At 46.2% G+C, this 9,905-nt stretch overlaps 1 pseudogene; it reads left to right on the top strand.

Annotated features, from left to right (window-relative positions):
• Positions 1–2,134: 2,134 nt before the first annotated feature.
• Positions 2,135–9,905, top strand: part of LOC115199658 (F-box/LRR-repeat protein 17-like) — a 523,509-nt pseudogene continuing 515,738 nt past the window's right edge.

Here is a 9,905-nt window from a genome sequence, read left to right as displayed (position 1 = left end):
GATGAAAATCACCAGGCACTGTCTGAACAGTTTGCTCCAGTACCATAATACGTCCTGGTGTCGCTTCTAATATCGTCCGTCTAATCCCTCTTCATGTGGTTCTCGGTGGTCTGTGTCTGATCCTTCTTTCTCTCTTAGGTGTGTAAGAGGAAGTGTGCGGCGGTGCGAATGTGCTTTCTGTAAGCAGCGCGATGTGCCTTCCCCGTCCCTGAGGGAGGGCTGGAGAACGGAGGATGAGGTGGGGATGCCTCCTCTAACCCTGGGACTGGCCACTGCCAACTCCACTTCTGTCCCCTGCCCTCCTCCTCCTCGACTACCGAGGGCTTCTCTGGGATGGCTCTCGATGGCGATTCGCTGCCCCCGAGTTCTGACTCCTCAACTTTCTGCCCGCATGTGTAACGAGGGTCGTACAAAGGGGACCAAGGCGTGGCGTGTAAAGTGCTCATATATTACTTTAATGAAACACTAAATCAAAACAACAAAACGACCGTCAACAGTTCCGTCAGGTTACAAGGAACAAAACAGAAAACAACTACCCACAAAACCCAAAGGAAAAACAGGCTGCCTAAGTATGGTTCCTAATCAGAGACAACGATAGACAGCTGCCTCTGGTTAGGAACCATACTCGTCCCAACACAAAGAAATACAAAACATAGACTGCCCACCCCACACCCTGACCTAACCACATAGAGAAACAAACCCTCTCTCTCAGGTCAGGGCGTGACAGTACCCCCCCCCCCCCAAAGGTGCGGACTCCCAGCCGCAAACCTGAATCTATAGGGGAGGGTCCGGGTGGGCATCTATACTTGGCGGCGGCTCTGGTTCGGGGCGTAGCCCCCACACCGCCCGCTGATCCCCCCGCTTCTGTATGTCCGGAGGAACCAAACCGTGGATCATCGCCGGAAGCTTGTTACCGCCAACCTCCGCTGAAGACTCTAGGCTAAAGGCCGCCGCTGAAAACTCTTGGTTGCAGACCGCCGCTGAAGACTCGTGGTTGCAGACCGCCACTGAAGGCTTCGGGCTGAGGACCGCCGCTGAAGGCTCCGTGCTGCGGACCGCCGCTGAAGGCTCCGGACTGGGGAGCGTCGCTGGAGGCTCCGGGCTGGGGAGCGTCGCTGGAGGCCCCGGGCTGAGGAGCATCGCTGGAGGCTCCGGACTGGAGAGCGTCTCTGTAGGTTCCGGACTGGGGACCTTCGCTGCAGGCTCCGTGCCATGGATCCTCACTACTGGTTCCGCGCCATGGATCATCACTGGAGGCTTTGTGCCATGGATCATCACTGGAGGCTTCGTGCCATGGATCATCCCTACAGGCTTCGTGCCATGGATCATCACTGGAGGCTTCTTGCCATGGATTGTCACTGCAGGCATCGGACCATTGATCATCACTGGAGGCTTCCTACGGGGAGCTGGAACCGGTCTCACCGGACTGGGGAGACGCACTGAGGACCGAGTGCTGAAAGCAGGCACCGGCCTTACTGGGCTATTGAGGCGAACTGGAGGGAGAGTGTGGGAGCAGGCACAGGACTTCCTGGATTCTGGAGGCGCACTGGAGGGAGAGCTCGAGGAGCAGGCACTGGACGTACTGGATTATGGAGGCGTACCGGAGAGAGAGTGCAAGAGGCAGGCACATGCTCACCACAATAAGCACAATAAGCAAATAACTACTGATGTGCCCCCCCCCAATTTTTTGGGGGGCTGCCTCTCGTTCTTCCCCGGTAGGCTCCGATATCTGTCAATGACTTGCCCCCAAGTCCAGTTTCTCCTCTCCATCCATTCCATGTGTGACCAGGTGTCCATCTCTGCCTGGGCACGCCGCTTGATCCAGTCATGGTGGGTAGTTCTGTAATGCGGGTCGTACAAAGGGGACCAAGGCGCAGCGTGTAAAGTGCTCATATATTACTTTAATGAAACACTAAATCAAAACAACAAAACGACCGTCAACAGTTCCGTCAGGTTACAAGGAACAAAACAGAAAACAACTACCCACAAAACCCAAAGGAAAGACAGGCTGCCTAAGTATGGTTCCTAATCAGAGACAAGGATAGACAGCTGCCTCTGGTTAGGAACCATACTCGGCCCAACACAAAGAAATTCAAAACATATAATGCCCACCCCACACCCTGACCTAACCACATAGAGAAACAAACCCTCTCTCTCAGGTCAGGGCGTAACAGCATGACTGTGACGATTACCAGGGAAGGGGCTGCGACATGATTGACACATCCAGCGTCCACCGCCTTCCCTCCTCCATGCTGCTCAAAGTAGGATGTTACCATTAGGGTGCAGTTTCTTTTTGGAGGCCTGATTAGATGCTTTCAAAATCCTTTTAGTCTAAAAACACAATTGAAATGGGTTGGATGTGGGTGGATGCACAATCTGTAAATGTTATTGTGTGTTCTGTTCCTCTCAGCTGTTCTCCCACTTGTCGGTGAAGGAGCGCTGTCTGTGTGCCTTGCTGGTCTGTAAGTACTGGCGGGGACCTCTGCTTAGACTTCCAGTTCTGGAAGCAAGTCGTTCTCAGTGGCCTACAATGAGTGAGTAGAATATTTGAGAATTTTTTTTAAGGTAACATTTAATTTTCAAGAGAATGTTTGTAAACCTCTTTTCTTCTTTTTGTAATGTTCATGTATTTTATAAAAAGTGTATTATTTGAATATAAGGACCACTTTCTCATCAAACCTTACCTTGAGCCATAATATCTCTCTCTCTCTCACCCTCAGGTAAATGATGACCTCCTGGTGAAGATAGCATCTCGGAAGCAGAATGTGACGGAGTTGACCATCTCAGACTGTTGTGGCGTGCAGGACCAAGGTGTACGTTCCTTGGCAACCCACTGCTCCAGCCTTCAGAGGTACACTGTAAACAGCTGAGTGACCTGTCTCTCAGCACCCTGGGCTCACACTGCCCTCTGCTGGCCAAGGTCCATGTGGGCAACCAGGACAATCTGACGGACGAAGCACTCAAAGGTTCTCTCTCTCTCCTCCCTTCTCCCCCTTACTTCCTCTCTCTCGCTCTCCACTCAATCGATCAACCAAGTTTTGCAATGTATTTCTAACAAGTGTTACTCTCCCTCTTTTTCTCTTCCTCCCCTCCCTCTCTCGTGGCACTAGTTGGGAGAGCACTGTTCAAAGCTGAAGGATATCCACCTGGGCCAGTGCTACAGTATAACTGATGAGGGGATGGTGTCTCTGGCCAAGGGATGTCCCAAGCTGCAGAGAATCTACATGCAGGAGAACAAAATGGTGAGTTCCCTACCCAGAACTTAGGCGACATCAGTGTTCAGTTGACACCAGTTGGTCTGCAGAACTTGGCAGACCAACGCCCTGTTTCTGTAGTGGTAGGGGAAACATTGCCTTCACGTTTTAACTTTAACCCATGAAAGGGACAGGGAAATGTTCTGGAAGGTCCCAAAGGCTACTAGAGAACCGTTGAGTAGTGTCTCCGTGACGTGTAATATGTAACAGCTTCATTTGGGATGTGTGTTTACTGTGTGTGGGTTGGTGGGCTATTTTTGCTGTTGGGATCGTGGTACATCTGTTTCAAATGAAACGCAAATCCCAAACTCAAAACAAAATCTGTTGAAAACATGCAAAGAGGCACAGGCTAAGGGAGAGCACTGTGTGCATTTTGGATGACATGTATAGTCATGGCCAAAAGTTTTGAGAGTGACACAAATATTAATTTCCACAAAGTTTGCTGCTTCAGTGTCTAGATATTTTTGTCCGATGGAATACTGGAGTATAACTGATGGAATACTGAAGTATAACTACAAGCATTTCATAAGTGTCAAAGGCTTTTATTGACAATTACATGAAGTTGATGCAGAGTGTCAATATTTGCAGTGTTGACCCTTCTTTTTCAAGACCTCTGCAATCCACCATGGCATGCTGTCAATTAACTTCTGGGCCACATCCTGACTAATGGCAGCTCATTCTTGTATAATCAATGCTTGGAGTTTGTCAGAATAAGTGGGTTTTTCTTTGTTCACCCGCCTCTTGAGGACTGACCACAAGTTCTCAATGGGATTAAGGTCTTGGGAGTTTCCTGGCCATGGAACCAAAATATCAATGTTTTGTTCCCCGAGCCACTTAGTTATCACTTTTGCCTTATGGCATGGTGCTCCATCATGCTGGAAAAGGCATTGTTTGTCACAAAACTGTTCCTGGATGGTTGGGAGAAGTTGCTCTTGGAGGATGTGTTGGTACCATTCTTTATTCATGGCTGTGTTCTTCGGCAAAATTGTGAGTGAGCCCACTCCCTTGGCTGAGAAGCAACCCCACACATGAATGGTCTCAGGATGCTTTACTGTTGGCATGACACAGGACTGATGGTAGCGCTCACCTTGTCTTCTCCGGACAAGCTTTTTTTCCGTATGCCCCAAACAATCGGAAAGGGGATTCATCAGAGAAAATGACTTCACCCCAGTCCTCAGCAGTCCAATCCCTGTACCTTTTGCAGAATATCAGTCTGTCCCTGATGTTTTTCCTAGAGAAAAGTGGCATCTTTGCAGCCCTTCTTGACATCAGGCCATCCTCCAGAAGTCTTCGCTTCACTGTGCGTGCAGATGCACTCACACCTGCCTGCTGCCATTCCTGAGCAAGCTCTGTACTGGTGGTGCCCCGATCCCGCAGCTGAATCAACTTTAGGAGACGGTCCTGGCGTTTGCTGGACTTTCTTGGGCGCCCTGAAGCCTTCTTCACAACAATTGAACCGCTCTCCTTGAAGTTCTTGATGATCCAATGAATGGTTGATTTAGGTGCAATCTTACTGGCAGCAATATCCTTGCCTGTGAAGCCCTTTTTGTGCAATGATGACGGCACGTGTTTCCTTGCAGGTAACCATGGTTGATAGAGGAAGAACAATGATTCCAAGCACCACCCTCCTTTTGAAGCTTCCAGTCTGTTATTCGAACTCAATCAGCATGACAGCGTGATCTCCAGCCTTGTCCTCCTCATCACTCACACCTGTGTTAACGAGAGAATCACTGACATGATGTCAGCTGGTCCTGTTGTGACAGGGCTGAAATTCAGTGGAAATGTTTTTTTGGGATTCAGTTCATTTGCATTGCAAAGAGGGACGTTGCAATTAATTGCAATTCATCTGATCACTCTTCATAACATTCTGGAGTATATGCAAATTGCCATCATACAAACTGAGGCAGCAGACTTTGTGAAAATTAATACTTGTGTCATTCTCAAAACTTTTGGCCACGACTGTATGTGTGTATGATTGTTGCTGTGTGTTTGGGCTGGTGGTTTCAGGGTGTTTTGGGGACAGTCCCTGTTAGAGTGCAGTGTGATGACAGGGGGTGGGGGGTCTGCATAAACACAACAAGTAAAGATGAATATTCAACACCCTGGGGTTGTGTGCCAGGCCAGCTGACAATGCTGGCTTTATAATGAATACCCCCCGGATCCACTGCTGTGATTTTACATTCTCTCTCTCTCTCTCTCTCTCTCTCTCTCACACACACACACACACACACACACACACACACACACACACACACACACACACACACACACACACACACACACACACACACACACACACACTCTCTGTGATCTCTGAGCTAGCTCCCTGTATTAGCTGGTTGTGGTGGAGTCTTGGTCACTTTCGTTAGACACCATTACTCTGCAGGTGTCGAGGTTGTGTTCCTCTTCTGCAGGGGATTTGGACATCCTGACTTCCTGAATCTCTGGCCCCAAAAGCCTGTTGGACATTTTAAGTTTATGTCCACTTCTTTCCCAAAGTAGGCTATCAAAAAGACAAGGAATGACTGGAACACTTGAGGACTGTTTATTGTATAGCCTACCCAGTTTTACATGTTGTCTCGGCACTCGGCAGTAATGCACTCAGTTCCCAGTGTAATTTCGGAACGATCCCTGACAGTGTCTCTCCTCCACCACTGGAGGTCACTGTTCCTCCACTACTGAAATTGGACAGTCATCAGGTCTTACACTATGAGGTCAGATCATTTTTTTTTAATGATTTTAACTAAGCCACAGTGGCCGGCTAGAATCCTCTACATTTGTCAGTTCCATGAAAAGTTTTCCTGGATATGTACTGTATGTACTGAGATGTGCAATTGACTTCTGTTTCCAAGTCTATCTAGGCTTTTCCAGCATTGCATCATAATCCTCATTATTCTCTAACCTAATGCATTTGTCTTCCTTTCCTCTAAATATTCTCTCTCCTCTCAGGTTGATTATGCTCTTGATTAATTAGTTCCACTTAAAGTTGTTTAACAATAGCTCAGTTTGTTAAAATCTCATTCATCACCAAAGTAGTTATGAAAATAGGGATTGTAGTGAGGTGAGAGATTCATTTCGGTGCTAATAATATTTATAATGTTGCAGGATCAATTTCAGACAGTCATTTTTCAGACGTTAGATTGCTGAGAAGTTTTCTGGCTTCCTCTTTATATTGTGCCAGAGAGAAATGGGTTGTGAATATTTTTAGGAGTTATGTCTAGCCACACTCATTGTGTTGGCCTGATATTGTCATTAATTTGGCCTGGTATTAAGAAGGCCAGGGAAACATCCCTCTCTCCCCTCCGTAGAAGACTCTCATTATCTCACTGGGGCTTCTCTCCCCAACTGTTTTGAGAAATCAAATTTAATAGCTCGATATCGTTTCTAATGAGAAATGTAGGACCAGATTAAAGCATTGATTTCACCTCGTTAAAAAGGAAAGTGGGCAAGGTGAATTATTTACAGTTGTCTTGTAGGTTTAGGGACAAGTGTCCTTATCTCTGGATTAGAGTTAGGCTGCTGGTTTTCATGTTGTCTCCTGTGTTTAGCTAGAAAACTGGATTCAAGTATTTCCATTTGCAGACATTTAGTGTAGGCTGAGGATAAACATATGGAATCTAGCCTATAAAATGTTTTGAGGAGAGAATTTAGTTGGCTATGAGTTAGGGGTGGTAATTTGAAATGTTTTGACTGTTGGAGTACGTGTATGTAATGGTTATGATAAATGAAATGACTCCCCAAAAATTCAGCTTTTTTTTTAACTCAAGGCCCGCACTGGGGAAAAAACATGTGCTGATTTATCCATATGCCAACAGTGTGCAACAATGCCTAATTTATCATAACCATTACAGATAACGAATCCTAATTGCTAAATTGCCCCATATATATTCGGTGAATAAAAAAACAAGTGCCATTTTAAGAGTCATTAATTCAGAGCGTAATATTAACTGGTTATATTATATTGTGGAACACAATCTACTAAAAGGCAGTAACCTCAGCAGTGGCGCTTGCTTGTAGAAGCCTATGGCTGTGCAATGACTGCTATTTGCCACAGTCAAGACACTTATTTTATAGTAAAAAAAGAGAATAGAACTGTCATATAAAATAGAACAGAAAAGTGCAAAGTGGTGAGCCTATGTTTAAGGGGGTTATTAGCCTAGGCTAACCAATTCAAAATTGCACTTTTGCAAAGTGCAAAGTAGGGTCGTCACTAGTTACCACAGCCACAAAGTCCTAAACCCCGCCTATTTCTACAATTTATCTTCTTCAAATCTGATTTTAAACCTAACCCTCAACCCTAACCTTAACCACACTGCTAACCTTATGCATAACCCTAACCTTAGCTTGTGTATAAGGGGATATCGGCTGCGCTGATAGATGACGTGAGATACATTTGACAGAAGTACCGAAAGTAACACAAATTCTATTACCGAACTGTTTTTCATGTTCTAGTATCGAAAAAAGTACAGAAGTTTGGGTATACCGTGCAACACTAGTGTACACTTTCCTCTGTCCTGTGGGGTTAGGAGGTCAGGCACCAGCAGGTCTACTCTGACATCTGAAGTATTTACAAAACATCTTTATCACAACGTCCCCTGTTCACTCACTGACAGATCCAATTCTATAACTCCTGTTCAATAGAGGTCTTTGGCTCTACCATCTCTCTCTCTCTCTCTCTCTATCTCTGTCTCTCTCTCTCTCTCTCTCTCCGTCTATCTATCTCTGTCTCTCTCTCCATCTCTCTCTCCGTCTATCTATCTCTGTCTCTCTCTCCATCTCTCTCTCCGTCTCTCTATCTCTGTCTCTCTCTCTCTCTCTATCTCTCTACCATCTCTCTCTATCTCTCTCTACCATCTCTCTCTCAATCGCTTTCTCTCTCACTCCATCTCTCTCTCTCAATTCAATTCAATTCACTTTATTGGCATGACGTAACAATGTACATATTGCCAAAGCTTATTTTGTATATTTACAATAATCTCTCCATCTCTCTCTCTCGCTCCATCTCTCTCTCTCGCTCCATCTTTCTCTCTACCATCTCTCTCACTCCATCTCTCTCTCGCTCCATCTCTCTCTCTCACTCCATCTCTCTCTCTCTCTATCTCTCTCTCTCACTCCATCTCTCTCTCTCTCTATCTCTGTCTCTCGCTTCCTCTCTCGCTCTCTCGCTCTCTCTCTCGCTCCCTCTCGCTCCCTTGCTCCCTCCCTCTCGCTCCCTTGCTCCCTCTCTCTCGCTTCCTCTCTCGCTCTCTCTCTCTCTCTCGCTCCCTCTCTCTCTCGCTCCCTATCTCTCTCTCGCTCTCTCTCTCACTCCCTCTCTCTCTCTCGCTCCCTCTCTCTCTCGCTCTCTCCCTCACTCCCTCTCCCTCTCTCTCCCTCTCCCTCCCCCTCTCTCGCTCCCCTCCCTCTCTCGCTCCCCTCCCTCTCTCGCTCCCTCTCCTCGCTCCCTCTCCATCTCGCTCTCTCTCCCTTGCTCACTCTCGCTTCTCGCTCCCTCTCCCCCCTCTCTTGCTCTCCCTCTCTCGCTCTCTCTCTTGCTCCCTCTCCCTCTCGCTCCCTCTCTCTCTCGCTCCCCCCCTCTCTCGTTCCCTCTTTTGCTCCATCTCTCTCTACCATCTCTCTCTCTACCATCTCTCTCGCTCCATCTCTCTCTCTCTCTGTCTCTCGCTCCCTCTCTCACTCCCTATTTCTCCCTCTCTCGCTCCCTATCTCTCTCTCTCGCTCCCTATCTCTCTCGCTCCCTCTCTCTCTCGCTCCGTCTCTCTCGCTCTCTCACTCCTTCTCCCCCTCTCAAATTCAAATTCAAATTCAAGCTGCTTTATTGGCATGAAAAACATTGTGTTAATATTGCCAAAGCAACAATGTATACAATATACATTGTAATACAATTTTAAACAATAACAAATAATAATATAACATGGCAGTAAATAATAATACAAAATTAAAAATAATAACAATAAAATAGTAGGAAAATAATAGTAAAATAGTAGAATGCAATAAATATAAAAATCTAAATATGGAAAATGATTCTATAACTAACTTATAACTAAATAACGGTCATCTTCACCATTACATCAGTACTACAACTACTATCATCATTACCACTACTACCACCACCATCACTAAACTGTTATCATTACCATTACGACCCATACCACTACTACTACTACCACTACTACTACCACCACCATCACTAAACTGTTATCATTACCATTACTACCCATACCACTACTACTACTACCACCACCATCACTAAACTGTTATCATTACCATTACTACCCATACCACTACTACTACTACCACCACCATCACTAAACTGTTATCATTACCATTACTACCCATACCACTACTACTACTACCACCACCATCACTAAACTGTTATCATTACCATTACTACCCATACCACTACTACTACTACCACCACCATCACTAAACTGTTATCATTACCATTACTACCCATATCACTACTATTTGGAATGATAAACAACAATAATAATAGAAATAACAATAATAGTAATAACAATAATAGTAATAATAAGTAAGTCCCTTTCTCTCTCTCCCTCTCGCTCGCTCCCCTCCCTCTCTCTCTCGCTCTCTCTCTCGCTCCCTCTCTTGCTCCCTCTCCCTCTCTCTCTCGCTCCCTCTCTCTCTCTC

Source organism: Salmo trutta, chromosome 9 (genome assembly GCF_901001165.1).
Source record: "Salmo trutta chromosome 9, fSalTru1.1, whole genome shotgun sequence".
NCBI classification, from domain to species: domain Eukaryota; kingdom Metazoa; phylum Chordata; class Actinopteri; order Salmoniformes; family Salmonidae; genus Salmo; species Salmo trutta.
The sequence above is the reverse complement of the archived record's forward strand: the minus strand, read 5'-3'. Positions and strand labels throughout refer to the sequence as shown.